Genomic DNA, 20,239 nt, shown 5'->3' with positions numbered 1-20,239 from the left:
ATCTGTGTGGAATGGTACTGCTTGACCTACAGAAGGCCTTTGATACAGTTAACCACTGTCTCCTAATCTCCAAACTGGAGGCACTGTGGTTAAGCAATATCCCTCTAGGCTGGGTCGAGGTTAATGGCAAGTAGTAGAGGCTAATGGTTCACTGTCTCAGGCAAAACCAATGATTTGTGGCGTTCCGCAGGGGAGCGTGCTTGGGCCTCTGCTGTTTTTATTGTATATAAATGATATGAAAGATGATTGTTCTTGCCGTCTTTTTCTTTATGCGGATGACTCTACACTTCTGGTGTCTCACAAAAGTAAAACTATGTTGGAGAGCATACTTAGCACAGAGCTTACTAACATTAGAAAATGGCTTGGAGATAATAAGCTATCTCTGCACTTAGGGAAAACTGAAGCAATTATTTTTGGATCCAGACCTAAATGGTGTAGGTCGTCTGAAATCAGAGTGGAGTTAGGGGGTGAGGTGCTGACTACTAAAACCTCTGTTAGCTACTTGGGATGTATCCTTGATGGAAGCTTGGGAGGTGTGAGCATGGCCAGTAAGGTGCTAGGGAAGGTTAATGCCAGGACTAAGTTTTTGGCTAGAAAGTCCAAGCTGCTTGATAAGGACTCCATGAAAGTGCTAGCTACTGCCTTCATTCAATGCCATTTTGACTATGCTAGTACTTCCTGGTTTGGGGCTTATCTAAACTTATAAAGGGGAATCTCCAGATAGCCCAGAATAAGTTGATCAGGGTAGTATTGAAGGTGAGTCCATGTACTCACATAGGCAGGAGCTGCTTTCAGGAACTAAACTGGCTGCCTGTTGAGGCTAGGGTGTCCCAGATTAGACTAGGTTTGGTTTACAGGAGTATTTATGGTCCTGCGCCCAGATATCTAAGTGATTACTTTCCTCGTGTTAGGGATGCACACAATCACAGCACCAGATCAGGTGTTGCTGATGTGTGCTTATACAGGTTCAGGAGTAATGCTGGGAAAGTTACTTTCTTGTATACTGGAGCCTCAGAATGGAATGAGTTGCCTCTGCCTATAAAAACAACGTCCTCTCTGGACAGCTTTAAAAATAAAGTAAAAATATGTTTGATGTCCTCTGTGCCCATATGAATAACCCCTATGATGTAACTGGAATGATAAGATAGATGTTCTTCTTCTATGTTTCTGTTTTATTATTTCACTGCCATACTGTGTTCGATCTTGTCTAGCCATCTTGTCTCAAGAGGACCACAATGGAAATAAGTCCCAGACTTTATAGTGTGTTATCCTCGATGATTTTATTAATGTGCATGTATGGCTTTTAAGTTTTATGTGTGCCTGTTTTTTAAATGGTCTAATTAATAAACTAAACTAAACTAAACTAAACTAAACTAAACTAAACTAAACTAAACTAAACTAAAAGAAGCTACATCTCTGTGTGATTTATTTCTATATTTCCCCCTTTCAGGGTACAACACTTGCCCGCGATGGGATGATTGAATGTTGTGCAGTTGTTCGTAAAGTTACACTGGGTAGTGGGTACATCGGCCACATCTGTAATTACCATCCCGCACATTGTCTAGGAAGGTGCTACTTGGCACCGGTGGAAGATCAGACCTTTGCAAGTTGTGGGTCAGTACATCAATGCATTATGTGCCAGTCTAGAATTCAGCCAACGTCAGATTGATGATCTAAGGAAAGAGAACACGGCGCTGAAAGGTACTGTAGACTCTATTCATAGCAAGGTGGAGGTGGTGCAAAGGGAGAACAAACACCTTAAAGAAACCTTGCTTGATGTACAGTGTCGATCAATGCAGGACAATCTAATATTTTCAGGGATACCGGAGAATGACAACAGCAGAGGCTGTGAGGACACAGTCCGAGACTTTATGTCAACTCAACTAAAACTGCCCACTGATGTTGTGCGTGATGTCACTTTCTCCAGAGTCCATAGAATAGGTAAGGCCTCTGGAAATAGGCCACGGGCTATTATTGCATGTTTTGACAAATTTAAGCAAAAGGAAATGACGAAGAACATGGGCAGAGAACTAAGAAACACTGATTTTGAAATGAATGATCACTTCCCCACAAGATCAATGAAAGGAGGAAAAAACTATATCCCATCATGAAGGAAAAGCGTTGCCTGAATCAACGAGTCTCCATGGTGATGGATAAACTTTATATCAGCGGGCAATTGTATCGGGACTCTAGAGTGACTCCATGGCTATTTTAATTTAATGTTCAAATTTGAGTTTGTGTGTTGTAGTGTATCATGACAACTTCAACTATAACAAATACATGCTCTATTGATCTTCACTTGACAAGGAAAGGGTTGCATATAGCTCAGGTTAATGTATGTAGCCTTCCTAACAAAATGTAGACTTCCTAACTTGGTCAAGATAAATAATATTCATATTTTGGCTTTGCCAAAACACATTTAGATGCATCTGTAAATTATGGGCAAATTATCACTCATGGATATAGTCTACTTAGAAGGGACAGGAATGGTGGGGGTGTAGCACTGTACATTCAGAATCATATACCTTTTAACATTTACATTTTAGTCATTTAGCAGATGCTCTTATCCAGAGCCACTTACAGTAGTGAGTGCATACATTTCATACATTTTGTTTCTCTGTACTGTTCCCCCGTGGGAATCAAACCCACAACCCTGGCGTTGCAAACACCATGCTCTACCAACTGAGCCACACAGTTCTTGGCAGAGAAGGGATGACCTTAATGTATGTCTGGTAGAGGCTCTATGGGCTCAAGTACATCTGCCTCACCAGGCACCCATATTGGTAGGATGTGTGTATAGACCTCCTAGCTCTAAGGTGTCCTATCTGGATGACTTATTTACTGGGATTGACCAGGCCACAGATAGCAACATAGATGTATTTATCTTGGGTGATTTTAATATTAATTGGAAGGATCACAATAATTTGAATAGAACAAAATTGATGAGATATGCCAAGAACTGTGGTTTGAAACAAATGGTTAATGATACTACTAGATCATCAATTAAGTTGGGTCATCGTTCAGACACATGCATTGATCTGATTTTCTGTAATACACCATTGCAATGCTTAAAAGCCAGATCAATGCCAGTGGGCTGGACAGACCATAATATTGTGACCATAACCATGAACACCAAGGTTCCAAAGAAATCCCTTAGGATTGTGGTCAAGAGAAATTTTAAAACATTTAATCATGAGCTATTTCTAAATGATTTGGCTGCTGTACCCTGGGAGCTGATTTATCTAGAGGATGATTTAAATCACGCTACAGAATGTTTTATTGATTTGCTCACTGAGGTAATGGACCATCATGCCCCAGTAAGAAAGAGTACAGTTGGTGCTCGTCCATCTCCATGGATTGATGATGAACTGGGTGAGGCTTTTTCTCAAAGAAATATGGCAAAAGTCTTAGCAGCCAAGTCAAAATTAGAAATTGATGAACAGAATTATAGAACATTAAGTAATTATGCAGTTAAATTGAATCGAAAGAAAAAAAAGTTATTTTACAACAATGTTTTTATTGATTGTAAAAATGATTCTATAAAGGTATGGAACACAGTTAAGGGCTTACTTGGTACATCTATCTCATCATGCCCATCTAGTGTGGAGGTTGACGGGAGAATAATAACAAAACCAGTTGATATTGCCAATCATTTTGCAGATTTTTTTACAAAGAAAATGAATTTACTGAGCAACAATGTAAACATACATTCTTCCAAACAAGCTATTGTCCAATGGATTGATGATCATATTATGATCACCGAGGTCTGCTCTTTTAGTCTGCAAACGGTGTCAGTGGAGGAGGTGTTAATGCTATTGAATCATTACCTGATGGTAAATCTACAGGTCATGATCTTATGGACAATTTTTTGCTTCGCTGTGCTGCTCCCCAGATTGCAGTTCCACTGAGATACATATTTAATTGGTCACTGGAAAAGGGGATGTTTGCAAATGTATGGAAGCATGCGAAACTGTGTCCTATTCCGAAAGACTGCAAAGAACCCATTACTCCTGCCAATAGTCGATCAATTAGTCTACTCCCTACATTCAGTAAGATATTGGAGGGTATTGTGAGTAGACAAATATGAGAGTACATGGAAAAGAATGATCTTATTAAAGCCAATCAGCATGCTTATCGCAAAAACCATTCCAGTACCACTGCATTGGTTGACATGACTGACCAGTGGCTCAATGCTATGGATAATGGCAAGTTTGTGGGTGTACTATGTTTAGATTTCAGTGCAGCATTTGATTTAGTGGATCATGAAATAATTTTGACAAAATGAATGCATTATGTTTTTAAGGAGGTAGCATTGAATTGGGTACAGTCATATCTAACTGACAGGAAACAGTCCACCTATATCAATGGTTCATTTTCCTCCCCTCATGTGTTAAACTGTGGAATACCACAGGGCAGCTGCCTTGGGCCACTTCTTTATTTAATATATACCAACGACCTTCCCTATGCCTTAGCTGAAACTCAAACTACTATATTTGCAGATGATACTACAATTTATGCAGCAAGACAATCAGTTCAACAGGTACAGCAAGCTTCACAAGGAGATTTGGAGAATATAAAGAAAACCAAAGTTGTTGGTCTGTTCCACTAGGAAAAGGCCAAAACAGCATGGGATACAATTAAGTATGGGAGGAGTACTAATTGAAGAAGTGGCAGAAACCAAACTATTGGGAGTGCAGCTAGACAACTGCTTATCATGGTCGTCTCAAATAACTAATCTCTGAAAAAAAAATATTAAAACAGCATGCATAATCAGAAGGATAGCTAAATATTTACCAGGAAAAATTATTCAGTAAATAACACAAGCATTAATTGAGAGTCAGGTGAACTACTGTTCTGTGGTCTGGGGAAATGCATCATCAAGTGAAGTTAGGAGGCTGCAGATTGCACAGAACAAAGCAGCAAGGATTGTTTTAAGGTGGAGTTATGGTTCTTCTGTTGCAGTCATGCGCAATGTTCTTGGTTGGTCATCAATTGACAAGATAATTGAAAAAAAACATGCTTATTTTATTTCATAATATACATAATTTAAAACGGCCAAGTTCTATTCACAATGGTATTCAGTTGGTAAGAGACAGACATTCTGTAAATACTAGGAATAGATTGTCCACCATCTATGTGTTATCCAGACAGAAATGAGAAATAGGCAAAAGAACATTTCAATTTAGAGCAATAAAGAAATTGAATAAATTAACTGAGCAAACCAGAAACCTTTCAATGTATAAATTTAAACATTATTTTAAAACGATTTAAATATAATACATATAAATGTTGTGGGACTATAGTAGATGAAGAATCAATATTTTTTAGAGTATTATATTTTAGAATATTATATCAATATATTTGAGTATTTATTGGGTCATTATGTTAGTATATTATGTATGTTTGTAATAGTGTGTTATATGTGAAAATGTGTTCGTATTATAAATTGTATTTTGATGTTTAAGGACTCTTGGAAAATTAGTCGAAATGGGGACTAAAAGAGATTCAAATAAAATCAAAATCCTCTATGATTTTATTCATGTGTATGTATGGCTTTTAAGTTTTATGTGTGCCTGTTTTTTAAATGGTCTAATTAATAAACTAAACTAAACTAAAAGAAGCTACATCTCTGTGTGATTTATTTCTATATTTCCCCCTTTCAGGGGTATAACACTTGCCCGCGATGGGGTGATTGAATGTTGTGCATTTGTTCGTAAAGTTACACTGGGTAGTGGGTACATCGGCCACATCTGTAATTACCATCCCGCACATGGTCTAGGAAAGTGCTACTTGGCACCGGTGGAAGATCAGACCTTTGCAGGTTGTGGGTCAGTGCTCAAGATGTACCAGTGTTTATGTGGTCGAACTATTAGCCAAGTGAGGAGTATTGAAGAAAGCAAAGGACTTGTTGGTCAGGGGGGTGGGGAGGTTTGGGAGTGAGGCTGTCATCCTGGGTCATATTTTTGTAACTGTCCTGTGCATCATGCAGAAAATACTCTGGGCAACCCCATTGTCTGAAGCGCTCATCCAGACAGTACGCTTGTCATAGTCACTCTGTGTACTACAGATCCTGCATATGCGACTGTATTGGCTGATAGGAGAATCTTTTTCAGGGGTGTAGGGTGGAAGCTATCTCCGCGTAACAGGGAATTCCTGTCCGTCGGCTTCCTGTATAGGTCCGTGCTAAAGCCACCCCCTCCCTCTTTGTCAAAATGTCCAGAAAACTTGTTACATCTGCATGAAAGGTGAGCGTGAATTTCAGATGCTCACTGCTTGTATTGATGAAGTAGTGGAATTGATGAAGTTCCTCTGCTGTGCCCTGGAATAGAAGAGATGTGTCATCAATGAAGCGTTTCCAGAGCTTGATTTGGCCCAAGAATGGACTGTTAGGGCTGAAAATAACAATTATTCTCAAACAACCCCACATACAGATGGGCATAATTTGGTGCCATTTTACTACCCACAGCAGTTCCCTTTTGTTGAATGAACATTTCATTTTCAAACATGAAAAAGTTCTCAGTCAGAATAATGTCAGCAAGTTCAACAATACAGTTAGTGCTAGGGAGTGTACCGCTGGGTCGTTGACTAAGACAGTGTGCCAGAGCTTCCATAGCTTCTAGGCCTGCCTGGTGGGGGATGTTTGTATAGAGTAATTCAACATCAAAGCGAACCATAAGCATCTCCCGATCAATATTGTCCATTGTCTTAAGGGTGTTAATCATGTCCATATAATCCCATACATATACATCTTTTTTCACCAATCTGCAGTATGTTTCTTGGGAGGGATTTTTGTATCTTATATCCAATCAGCGCTTACAAAAATGTACCATAGTAGTACAATGAAAAAAACACAATGGTACTATTATGGTTGTGCGTTACCATGGTAGAATGTATAATGCAGGTTAAATCCATGGTATTTCCATTATCCATTGTCTACATGATGAAATACCATGTTGGTTATTGGCGGTACCATCATATTTCAAGGCTAAAATCACGGTACATTTCCATGATTCAGACTATACCATGTTATACGTGAAAGTACCATTGTAGCACCATGGTACATTTTTGTATCTAGATCAGAGCTTTAGACAATAATTGGGCTGCCTGTTTAAACGAAGTCTACGTATCCCACTATGTCAATTGTAGTCACAGGTGTTGCTCCACTGTTTTTCATATCATCATGGTTGCTTGTGTCATGACGTTGGCCTCTTTGAGTACAGGGAGGACAGTTGACCCCCTCCCCCCCTTTGCACCATCCCCCAACCTACCTTCCCCCACCCAGGCCCTGTGTGAAAGGGTTGTAAAAACTCTAAGAGGAGAATCTCTTGCCACATGGCCCATAGAGAGACACAGGAAATTCTTCCAACTCACAGAGTTGGGGAGCCAAGCGACATTTGTGTTCTGGAGAAGGTATGAAAGATTGGTGAAGAATCCAGCTACGAACTGGTCCGCTTGGTACAATTTTGTGATACTCAGAAGAGACAATATAGCCATATTACCATAAAACTGTTTATATAATAGCCTCAGCGATGAGACTTGCATCCACATGGTTGTATAAAATGTATTAATAAGGATAAAGCTATTTGTAATACATTGAGATGCTATGTACTGATGTTAATGTGATAAGCTTGGTACAGAAATACAATTCTAACTCAGTCATCGGCACGCCCCCCAGGGACACAGACAGGACCAGGCGTCATGTGACATGTTCACTATAAAACTATACCCTGAGCTACTTTCTTCAGACCAGGCCTCCACTCCATGGCGAGTTGGCCAGTAGGTTTGACCATCCAATTCCTATACTGAAAGTGAACTACACCACGTGGTTAACTTTTAGACTATCGAGACCGACAGAATAAGAACAAGTCTTTGATATTAATTAATAGTCTGCAGCTAGAAATTATATAATTGAACGCGAAGACCGACGAAACATCCATTCTATGACGACATTAATGAATGTCACTCTGAAAGATCCATTCTAACCAAGAGAGAAAGAGAGAGAGAACGCGGACAAAACTCTACAACAGAACAGAACTCTCCAACAAGGATCCCGAGGACACGCTGAGCGTAAATATATATTGATTGCAATTGTTCCCGAATGAGTGAGCGTTCATGTGCAAAGGATTAGCATATCAATTGTTAATATTAATGAACTCTGTGTGCCACAGCTGACCTTTTATGATCCATTGTTCAACAGGCCGACCTGCCTGTTTAGCCCACAAGGGCACATTCCTCTACCAATTCTTTGTGACGATAATTACAGTTTGTATGTTTTCTGTTAATTACTTAGTGTAGTAAATAAATGATTTTAAGACAATTGATGTATGGATGATTTTAGTAAAGACTGGGTTCGTGCAGATACAACAATTTACGACGTTTGGAATGAGACTGGACGCGAGGTAAAATACACCATTTAAACCAGAAGGTAATCGGCCTATACTATAATATATAAGGTTATAATATAGGAAAGTTATATTAGGAAAATTATAACTTTGTAATCTGAATATTTTCCTTGGTGCCCCGATCTCCTAGTTAATTACAATTAAACGATTAATCAGTTTAATCGCGTGATAATAATTACAGGGAGTTAATTGATAAACATGTCTTCAGTTTAATGGTACCCAAAGACACGACACTTGTTTGTTGAATTATAGCCTAGGCAGCTGTTTTAAGTTATTTAATTATTAGAGAGGAGGGGAACATGTTTTACCAAGCAATTCTATTTGACATAGCCCATCATTTTGATCCAATATCAATGTTGTTGTGATCCTCGCTATATGAGCCACATTACAATTCCCACAAAGTGGCTTTTCCCTATTGTTGCAATGCGTAGGGTGTTTGCCTTTCACACCATCGACTCAGATTCGCTTCCCTGCCCTGACATCCAATATCAATATTGTTGTGATCCTCGCTATATGAGCCACATTACCATTCCCACCAAGTGGGTTAACCTTATTGGCTTCCCTGCACCGCAAATTGCGACATTGATGTCTGAAGTGGGATGGTGGCCATGAGGCCATCAGAATGCACGGCCCAGACTTGTGAGGTGTTTGAGTATTTCGAAGCAAGAGACGTGCCTTCCCATTTGGGGAAGGTAAAATCGCTTTATGAGACACGTTACAATTCCCACAAAGTGGGTTAAACCTATTGGCACAACGCGTAGGGTGACTTCCTTTCATGCCAGCGGCCTGGGTTCACTTCCATGCCCCGCTCGCTACAATATCATTACAGAACATCTCTTGATTATGACCCAGATAGAAAGTACCGTCAGCTGTTGTAATAACTTGATCTGTTATTCACAGAAACATTGTTGAACATGTAACCAAAACAAATGGTTGAAGGTGTCTGGCTGTTCATGTCATTCAAACCAGAGTCTGTGTGAATGGTTCAACCATAGGGTCCAGTTAGTGGATATTATGGCCCAATGCCAAAACAACCCCTAGAGTCTAGACCAGGGGTACTCAACTTTCTCCTACAAGGTCTGGACCCTGCTGGTTTTAAGCTCTACCTGATAATTAATTGCACTCACCTGGTGTTCCAGGTCTAAATCAGTCCCTGATTAAGGGGAACAATGAAAAAAGGCAGTGGAAATGGCTTCGAGGTCCAGAGTTGAGTTTGAGGGGTGTAGACAATATGCACTTTTGGAGATCTGAGAGGATTTGACAGGTGTATGCAATATATAAAAATGATGCAATCAGCTTGCTATTTCCACATTGATTACTAGTCCTCCACTCTCTCCCACCTACACTTGTGACAAGAGATTTTTATATGTCCGTAAAGTGTGCTTCCCTCTGCATTTCACTCTTTAGTTGAGGGAGTGGTTCAGGTTTTAAATCAGCTGAAGTTCTGCTGCCTCTATTTGAGAGAACACTCATCGGTCGGTTTCTCATTGAAGAGTCGTCTCGTCTTCTGAGCAGTGATGCAGTTACTAGTAGCGTCTGTTTTTCATTAGGCATATCAATAAATAAAATGTTACAACGAGAAAATAACCTCGTACTGATAGTAGAAAGGGTGCAGCTACATTCAGCATGAGATCACTAACACGTACCACCGTCTGCATCCAAACTTTCCAAGACATGAAGGTTTTAAATGATTTCAGACTACCTCAGGATTTATTTGTCGTAGCTATTTTTGATACATGGTAGAATTGGCCCTCTATTGCCCCTGTCCCTGAGTAGGTCATGAATCTTCTGCCTTGCTCTAGCATACAGGAAGAAACTGAGGCACTAGGCCTCCCTGAATAAACTCCGCCAAAAAACTAGTGCGGTGTAGTCTGGTTACATTGAACCCAGTTGGTCCCTTTTAACCTCTCTGGGCTATGTGGGACGATTTCGTCCCACCTACGTAACAGCCACTTCAATCCAGTGGCGCGATTTTTGAATCGTTAGAAATGCTATAACTTCAATTTCTCAAACATATGACTATTTCACAGCTATTTAAAGACAAGAATCTCGTTAATCTAACCCCACTGTCCGATTTCAAAAAGGCTTTACAACGAAAGCAAAACATTAGATTATGTCAGCAGAGTACCCAGCCAGAAATAATCACACAGCCATTTTTCAAGCTAGCATATCATGTCACATAAACCCAAACCATATCTAAATGCAGCACTAACCTTTGATGATCTTCATCAGATGACACACCTAGGACATTGTGTTATACAATACATGCATGTCTGTTCAATCAAGTTCATATTTATATCAAAAAACAGCTTTTTGCATTAGCATGTGACGTTCAGAAAACGCATAACCCCCGGCAAACTTCCGTTGAATTTACTAACAGTTTGCTAAATTACTCACGATAAACGTTCACAAAAAGCATAACAATTATTTTAAGAATTATAGATACATTACTCCTCTATGCACTCGATATGTCCGATTTTAAAATAGCTTTTCGGATGAAGCACATTTTGCAATAATCTAAGTACATAGCCCGGCATTACAGGGCTAGCTATTTAGATACCCACCCAGGTCAGCATCCACCAAAATCACATTTCCTATAAGAAAAATGTTCTTACCTTGCTTGTTCTTCATCAGAATACACTGCCAGGACTTCTACTTCAATAACAAATGTTGGTTTGGTCCCAAATAATCCATCGTTATGTTCCAACAGCGACGTTTTGTTCGTGAGTTCTAGAATGCTTCTTCGCGGTGTCGCGCATGGCGCATTGGCGTGTCAAAAATGTCTAAATATTCCATTACCGTACTTCGAAGCATGTCAACCGCTGTTTAAAACCAATTTTTATGCCATTTATGTCATAGAGAAGTGTTAATATTCCGACCGGGAGTATGCATTGAGCCTAAACAGCCGAATAAAATTTCTCCTCAGAAGCGACTCATGCACGCGCATCATTGAAAGGTCCTCCGAGCATCCACTTACAAAAGGCGATAATATATTTCAACCTGAGGTTCCCTCGTAAACCTTCAGTTATTTCGCGGGCTCTGAGAGCCTATTGGAGCCCTGGGAATTGTCACGTTACAGCTAAGATCCTTACTTTTCAATAAAAAGAGGTAAGACGCACGACTCCTTGTCAGACAGGGTACTTCCTGCTTGAAGCCTTGTCAGGTTTTTGCCTGCCATAGGAGTTCTGTTATACTCACAGACACCATTCAAACAGTTTTAGAAAATTCAGAGTGTTTTCTATCCAAACCTGAACAATAATATGCATATTCTAGCTTCTGAGTTGGTGTAGGAGGCAGTTAAAAATGGGAACATATTTTTTCCAAAAATTCTCAATACTGCCCCCTATACCAAAGAGGTTAATGAAGTAATCACTAGAATTTCAGATTTGTTTGGTTTCTATTCAAAAAGCAACAACTCACACCTAGATAGGTTAATTATTGGTGTTGGCCTGCATTTTGTCATGACATTGCCCTCTTTGGGTTTTCTATGCACTATCCCCCTACCTCTGTCTCCCACACCCAGGCTGCTGTGGTCAGAAGAGTTCGTAAATTCCTATGAGAAGATCCTGCCTCATGGCCCCAGTATAGAGAGAGAGTGAGTTTTCATAGAGAACAAAGGAGTTCTTCCACCTCACAGAACTGGAGAACCGAACGACATTTATGTTCTGGAGAAGGTATAAAAGATCGGTGAAGAATCCAGCATTGAACTGGTCCGTTTGGTACAATTTTGTGAAACTCATGAGAGACAATACGGCCACATTACCATAATCATGTTTATATAATAGCCTCAGTTATGAGACTTACATCTAAATGGTTGTATAAAATGAATGAATAAGGATGGAACTGTTTGTGAAATTGTGTAATGTGATTTTGGACTGTTTAATGAAGGAAACTCCAATTCCCTTTGGAGTCTTAACTAAATCAGAGGCACACCCCCAGGGACACAGACAGGACCTGGCGTCATGAGACAGCCTTTTTCTATGTCCCGAATAAAACCCCCACCTTGGTTTTCTATCACCAGACCGAGCTTACGTCAATTACGAGATGGCTAAAGGTTGGAGATCAGCTTACCTCGATAACGAGAGGGCCAAGGATTGACCATGCATTCCTCTTTCTGAACTTTAACCATACCACGTGATTAAACTCTTAGACTATCGATACCGACAGAATAAGAACAGTCTTTGATATTAATTACTAGTCTGCAGCTAGGAATTCGGTATCATTGAACGCAAAGACCGACAACCGCCGAAAACAACCATCCTATAACCACATGAATGAATGTTACTCTGAACTATCCACTCTAACCACGACAGAGAGAGAGAGAGCGAGAGAGAGAGAGAGGGCGGACTCTCCAACAGAAACAAACTTTTCAACAGAGATCCCGACGACACACTGAGCGTAAATATATATATATATTGATTGCAATTGTTCCCGAATGAGTGAGCGTTCATGTGCAAAGGATTAGTATTTCAATTGTTATAATTATCAACTCTGTAGTGCCTTCTCAGTTGACCCCCCCCCACTCCCCTTTTTGTCTAACAAGCCGCCATGCCGGTTTAGCCCACTAGGGCACATTCTCCTATCATTTCTTTGTAACGACATGTACTGTTTGTTATGCATTTCTGTGAATTACTTAGTTAGTAAATAAATGATTTTAAGACAATTGATGTATGGATGACTCATAGTGAAGACTGGGTTCGTGCAGATAACCAACAATTTACGACGTTTGGAATGAGACTGGCATGAGGTAAATAATAATTCATTAATTCGAAGACTAATTGATCAGATATTAAAATATCTGAAAGTTATATTAGGAAAATTATAACTTTGTAATCTGAATATTTTCCTTGGTGCCCCGACTTCCTAGTTAATTACAGTTACATGATTAATCAGGTTAATCGCATAATAATAATTACAGAGAGTTATTTGATAAATATGTCTTCAGTTTTAATGATGCCAAAGACACGACAATTCCATAGAATAAAATATATGGACTTGTTACTTTTGAGTTTCATCCTCTAAAGATAAAAGCCTCTAAAAAGAACTGCAGCTGTATGAAATGGCCATGGTTGGATTGGAACTACTTTCATGCCCATTTTAAGGGGAGCTTGTATATCAGTGCCTGCCTCTTCCTCAGTCTCTGCACGCCTGCCAGCCCAGCAGGGCCAAATAATATAATCAAGGACATCGTAAATAAAGCCCTGGTATTCGTCATAGGGGGAAATTCACATCAACAGACCAAATATGGAGCCATAAACTGTTCCACTCTCCATCATAAACAATGTGGGGTGTAATGAAATAGGGGAACCTTTATAATCGAAACTAACGACTTCCATGCGGGGTGAATCATTTAAATTCAAATAATCAGTGGTTAATAAAATAAACTGCTAAAAGACCACTTAGTTCTAACTTCTAATTTAAAACAGAGCGTTTTTGCAACCAATTACTCAACCTTGTCGGTTATGTTGAACGGTGTGGAACGTTTTTAAAACGCCTACAAGACTTTAATGATCCTGAACGAACCCTGGGGTGGCAGGATCTCTGCTGTACTAGAGCACAATGATCTATGATGATTAATATACATCCCTCCTACACCAAGCAGAGAGAGGGTCACAAACAAATAGATTGGAAACGGGAACAAAATCCTCCCAGCAGGCTCATTAACTGCGAAATAAGTTCAAGCTTCGCTTTTACCTTTACACACACACACACACACACACACACACACACACACACACACACACACACACACACACACACGAACACACACACACACATCAGCCAAACCACTCTCTCTGAGCAAACGCACGCACACACGTACACACAGCCGTCAGCCAACACTCTCCATTCCCTTATGAGCGTAGTTGGCTAAGGCCGGTTGCCTCTACCTGCTCGGCACTTCAGTATCCTTCCCTAATGCACGATTAGCCTGGCCATTCCCCCCTACTCTCTCTTGCTGCCTATATGCATTTCCGTCATGCACACTTGGGCAGAGCTGCAGGCGCTGAAGGTCGGGTAGCAGTTTGTGGGAAGGAGCCGTTTCCCTTTGAAATAATCCCATCCCCCTGGATGAGAGCAGTGTCTCTAGCCGTTCACCCCGGGATAGATTGGCTCTGCTTGCGGAATTCAGATGAGGAGCTGAAGATTGGAAGCCTTGGAAGTGTCAGAACCCTTAGTGGAACAATGAGGCTGGGTGAGATTCCATTCTAGTACCTCCATGTTCTCATCTCAAGCCCTTCCAAGGAATTCTGTAATGTCTCACCACGGCAACAAGACGTGGGCCCCGGGCGCAACGAATGAGGTGCATGAACCAGAGGAGGATGGTGGGATGAGCTATAGGAGGACGGGCTCATTGTAATGGTTGGAATGGAATAAATTGAACATTATCAAACATATGGAAACCACGTTTGACTCCGTTCCATATACCATTTCAGTTGTTACAATGAGCCCGTCCTTCTACAGCTCCTCCCACCAGCCTCCTCTGGCATGGACATCACATATAAACTACCAACTGCGAGAATAAACAGCTTTAGGGAGTGTATATATAATATATCATTAAAACTAATGGTTTTTGTGGTTTCTCCCTCTACTAGTCTCTAGAAGCAACAGAGTGTACTCCATCCAGCACGCTGACCTTTCCAACAGCCAAGCCTTCATGAAATATTCATAGATGCTGTCGATGTATTAGGATATGCAAAGTACGGCCTTTTTTCACTGGCACTCAGCACAAGGCAAAACAATCCTTGAGGAATCACGGTTAATGCTGCATGAGCCCCGTTTGAGAGTTATGTTTGCTTTGATCAAATTCTGAACCTTTATACACAAAATGAAATAGAACAAAGAAAAACATTGAATGTCTCACATGGACGGCCTCCAGATTAGAATGAACAATTTAAAAACTAAGCAGGACAAATTGATTTTTTGATCAGGTTTTCCTTCTTGTAATACCTGACTATTGGTTAGGAGATGTCAGAAACTAGAATATGTATATAATTGTTTGATTTGGATAGAAAACCCCCTAAAGTTTCTAAAACTGTTTGAATGGTGTCTGTGAGTATAACAGAACTCATATGGCAGGCCAAAACCTGAGAAGATTGCATACAGGAAGTGCCCTCTCTGACCATTTCTTGGCCTTCTATAGCCTCTTTATGGAAAATAGAGGATCTCTGCTGTAACGTGACATTTTCTAAGGCTCCCATAGGCTCTCAGAAGGCGCCAGAACGGGGAATGATGACTCTGCAGTCCCTGGCTGAAAAACAGTAGCGCATTTGGATAGTGGTCGATCTGAGAACAATGAAACGGGTGCGTGCGTGCACGTGAAGAGTCCATTTTACATTTTCAGTCTTTGAACGAAAACGACATCTCCCGGTCGGAATATTATCGCTATTTTAGGAGAAAAATCGCATAAAAATTTATTTTAAACAGCGCTTGACATGCTTTGAAGGACGGTAATGGAATATTTAGAATTTTTTTGTCACGATATGCGCCGGCGCGTCACCCTTCGGATAGTGTCTTGAACGCAAGAACAAAACGCCGCTATTTGGATATAACTATGGATTATTTGGAACCAAAACAACATTGGGTGTAAAGTACAAGTCCTGGGAGTGCATTCTGACGAAGAACAGCAAAGGTAATCCAATTTTTCTTATGGTAAATCTGAGTTTGGTGAGTGCCAAACTTGGTGGGCGTCAAAATAGCTAGCCATGATGGCCGGGCTATCTACTCAGAATATTGCAAAATGTGCTTTCACCGAAAAGCTATTTTAAAATCGGACATAGCGATTGCATAAAGGAGTTCTGTATTTATAATTCTTAAAATAATTGTTATGTTTTTTGTGAACGTTTATCGTGAGTAATTTAGTAAATTCACAGGAAGTTTCGGTGGGTATGCTAGTTCTGAACGTCACATGGTAATGTAAAAAGCTGGTTTTTGATATAAATATGAACTTGATTGAACAAAACATGCATGTATTGTATAACATAATGTCCTAGGAGTGTCATCTGATGAAGATCATCAAAGGTTAGTGCTGCATTTAGCTGTGGTTTTGTTTTTTGTGACATTATATGCTAGCTTGAAAAATGGGTGTCTGATTATTTCTGGCTGGGTACTCTCCTGACATAATCTAATGTTTTGCTTTCGTTGTAAAGCCTTTTTGAAATCAGACAATGTGGTTAGATAAAGGAGAGTCTTGTCTTTTAAAATGGTGTAAAATAGTCATATGTTTGAAAAATGGACGTTTTTGGTTTTTGAGGAGTTTGTAATTCGCGCAACGCCCTATCATTGGATATTGGAGCAGGTGTTCCGCTAGCGGAACGTCTAGATGTAAGAGGTTTTAAACAAAGGGTCATAAAGGGCACTTGAGAAGGCACACAGAGTTCATTAATATTAACAATTGATATGCTAATCCTTTGCACATGAACGCTCACTCATTCGGGAACAATTGCAATCAATATATATTTACGCTCAGTGTGTCCTCGGGATCCTTGTTGGAGAGTCGTTCTGTTGGAGAGTTCTCTCTCTCTCTCTCTCTCTTTCGGTTAGAATGGATATTTCAAAGCGACATTCATTAATGTCGTTATAGAATGGATGTTTCGTTGGTCTTCGCGTTCAATGATATAATTTACTTAGCTGCAGACTAATAATTAATATCAAAGACTTGTTCTTATTCTGTCAGTCTCGATAGTCTAAAAGTTTAACCATGTGGTATAGTTAACTTTCAGTAGAGGAATTGGGTGGTCAAACCTTGGCTCTCTCTTCTGAGGTAAGCTGGTCTGCCTCTCTCTTCTGAGGTAAGCTGGTCTCAAGAAAGTAAATCAGGGTGGGGTTTTATACTTGAACATAGAACAGGCTTGTCACATGACGCCTGGTCCTGTCTGTGTCCCTGGGGGCGTGCCGATGACTGATTTAATCTTTGAACATAAATACATTCTATCACATTAACATCAGTACATAGCATCTCAATGTATTACAAATAGCTTTATCCTTATTAATACATTTTATACAACCATTTGGATGCCAGTCCCATAGCTGAGGCTATTATATAAACAGTTTTATGGTAATATGGCTATATTGTCTCTTCTGAGTATCACAAAATTGTACCAAGCAGACCAGTTCATAGCTGGATTCTTCACCAATCTTTTATACCTTCTCCAGAACATAAATGTGGTTCGGTTCCCCAATTCTGTGAGTTGGAAGAATTTCCTGTGTCTCTCTATGGGCCATGTGGCAGGAGATTCTCCTCTTAGAATTTTACCACCCCTTCACACAGGGCCTGGGAGGGGGGAGGTAGGTTGGGGGATGGTGCAAGGGGGAGGGGGTCACTTGTCCTCCCTGTACTCAAAGAGGGCAACGTCATGACACCTGAGCCAACTCCCCGTGCTTACAGGAGGCAGCGCAGTACTGGTCAGACACCGTGTTATGCGGTAAAGCGCACGGTACGCTTTACCCCAGTACGCGTTCATAGCCCGGTGCGCTATAGGCCAGCCCCCCGCAAGTGCCATGCGAGTGCAGGCATCGAGCCAGGGCGGATGGTGCCAGCTCAGCGCGTCTGGTCTCCAGTGCGCCTCCTCGGTCCAGGTTATCCTGCGCCGGCGCTGCGCACTGTGTCTCCGGAGCGCTGAGAGGGCCCAGTTCCCCCAATGCCTGCGCTCCGCCCGTGCCGGGCCAAAGTGGGCATTCAGGAGTGTGGGTAAAGAGCATCCATACTAGAACTCCAGTGCTCCCCCACAGCCCGGTTTATCCTGTGCCTCCTCCTAGGACCAGGCCTCCAGTGGGTCTCCCCATCCTGGTCAGTCCTGTGCCTCCTCCTAGGACCAGGCCACCAGTGGGTCTCCCCATCCTGGTCCGTCCTGTGCCTCCTCCTAGGACCAGGCCTCCAGTGGGTCTCCCCATCCTGGTCAGTCCTGTGCCTGCTCAACGGACCAGGCCTCCAGTGGGTCTCGCCAGTCTGGAGCCGCCAGAGCCGCCCGCCAGTCCGGAGCCGCCAGAGCCGCCCGCCAGTCCGGAGCCGCCAGAGCCGCCAGCCTGTCCGGAGCCGCCATCGCCGCCCGCCTGTCCGGAGCCGCCATCGCCGCCCGCCAGCCGGGCGCAGCCAGGGTCGCCCGCCAGCCGGGCGCAACCAAGGTCGCCCTCCAGTCCTCCGGCGCGACCAGGGGCGCTACCTAAGTGGGCAACGCCGAGGGTGGAGCGGAGGTCTTGGTCTACTCTCTCTCCCGACAGCCGTTACATCAATCCAGCTACATAATGCAGTGACCTAAATGTATATCAAATCAACAGTTGCGAGCCCTGATGTGGATGGATGAAGTAATAGAGCAAAGTAAATGGTTAAAAAGAAACATTTTACAAGACTTTTGGAATATACTCAAGTTCCAGTGTGTGTATTAATTCAATATCCACATAATTGCCCGCTCATTAAAACTCATTTAAGGGATAAAATAAAGACATTGCTCAGTTCCAATACCCATAAAACCATTCCAAGAGAACTAAACACTTGGACACCTGCCCCAGATCATCATTAGGGAAAAGGGTCTAAAGGGCTTTTTCTTGACTGTAGGTCAAATATCATCATCATCAGTTCAACCAGGGTGATTCATTCTTCTCTGATCTCAAGACAAATCCCTCAACTCCTCCGTGATGGTTGATTTTCCTTAGTATCTTGGTCCAGCGACGGATGCTTTCTGTTTCCTTACAGTGCTGTATTCTCAGTTTGGCACTGACTGTATGTTGGGTCCTATTCTATGTTCTTCTTATTGGACAAGTGCTTCCCTCCCTGATTCACTTGGTTTCAAGACGTTTTCTCCCGACTGAACACAACCCTGGGTCGTGATCATTAGGGCAAACCGTAGCAAAACACTTTGCAACAACAAATGTAAATCTGTCTTCTTATTGGACAAGTGCTTCCCTCCCTGATTCACTTGGTTTCAAGACGTTTTCTCCCGACTGAACACAACCCTGGGTCGTGATCATTAGGGCAAACCGTAGGAAAACACTTTGCAAAAACACATGTAAATCTGTCTTCTTATTGGACAAGTCGAGGTAGTTCCTTTGGTTTTTCGACCTTCCTTTGGGTGCCAACTGAACATGCCTCTGGTTTACTGGGTGGCGTAGTTGTCCCCTCCAGCAACATCCACCAGCATGTTCTTCTTGGGGGAGCAGCTGTCTGGCTCCATGGTCATCACCCTGACAGAGTACCCATGAGTCTCTGCTGCCCAGGAGCGGTCCAGGTCCACCAGGCCCATGCACTGTTTACCCGGAGGAGAGGGGTCAAAGAGCACAGTGATGATGTCACTGATTGAACATTAATGGAATTCCTTTATATTCCACACACTGGCAAATAAGAGGTGAATTGCAGTGCACAGATACAGTACATAACTAAAACATCTGATAGAATATTCCCCTGTCTCACGGTAGAATTGCCTTTGTTCTAATCATTCTAAGAATTTGCTTTCATATTACTATGGATAAACAAAGTGAGTCCTTTGTGGATACACCCTTAGGCCTCTTCTGAACTGTAGCAGCCTTTAAATCAGTTTATTGAGGCGAAATAAGAGATGAAGACATTCCACCAGGATCTGTTCATCTTTCCTTATATGACCTTCATTCTCAACATTCTACTGCAGGCGCTTCCTAGACCGGCCTCTTCAGTACCAACAACTCTCTTCTTGTCTATTAAGACTTTGGGATCACTTCCACAGGCACTCTCCTATCAAAGGTTGCTTTAAAGGCAAAAGCCAACTAACCACATTACGCTGCTCAGTGGTTCTGAAGCAGACCCAGACAGACAACAAACGCATCTACAGCACTCAAGTCTCAGACGGACCGACGCTCAGATCTGACAG

At 41.6% G+C, this 20,239-nt stretch overlaps 1 pseudogene; it reads right to left on the bottom strand.

Moving 5' to 3' along the window:
- Positions 1–19,492: 19,492 nt before the first annotated feature.
- The window catches only part of LOC115191583 (glutathione S-transferase C-terminal domain-containing protein-like), a 62,608-nt pseudogene continuing 61,861 nt past the window's right edge, over positions 19,493–20,239 (bottom strand).

This window comes from Salmo trutta, chromosome 4 (genome assembly GCF_901001165.1).
Source record: "Salmo trutta chromosome 4, fSalTru1.1, whole genome shotgun sequence".
In the NCBI taxonomy this organism is placed as follows: domain Eukaryota; kingdom Metazoa; phylum Chordata; class Actinopteri; order Salmoniformes; family Salmonidae; genus Salmo; species Salmo trutta.
Note: the sequence above shows the minus strand (reverse complement) of the source record. Positions and strands in the feature narration are given on the sequence as shown.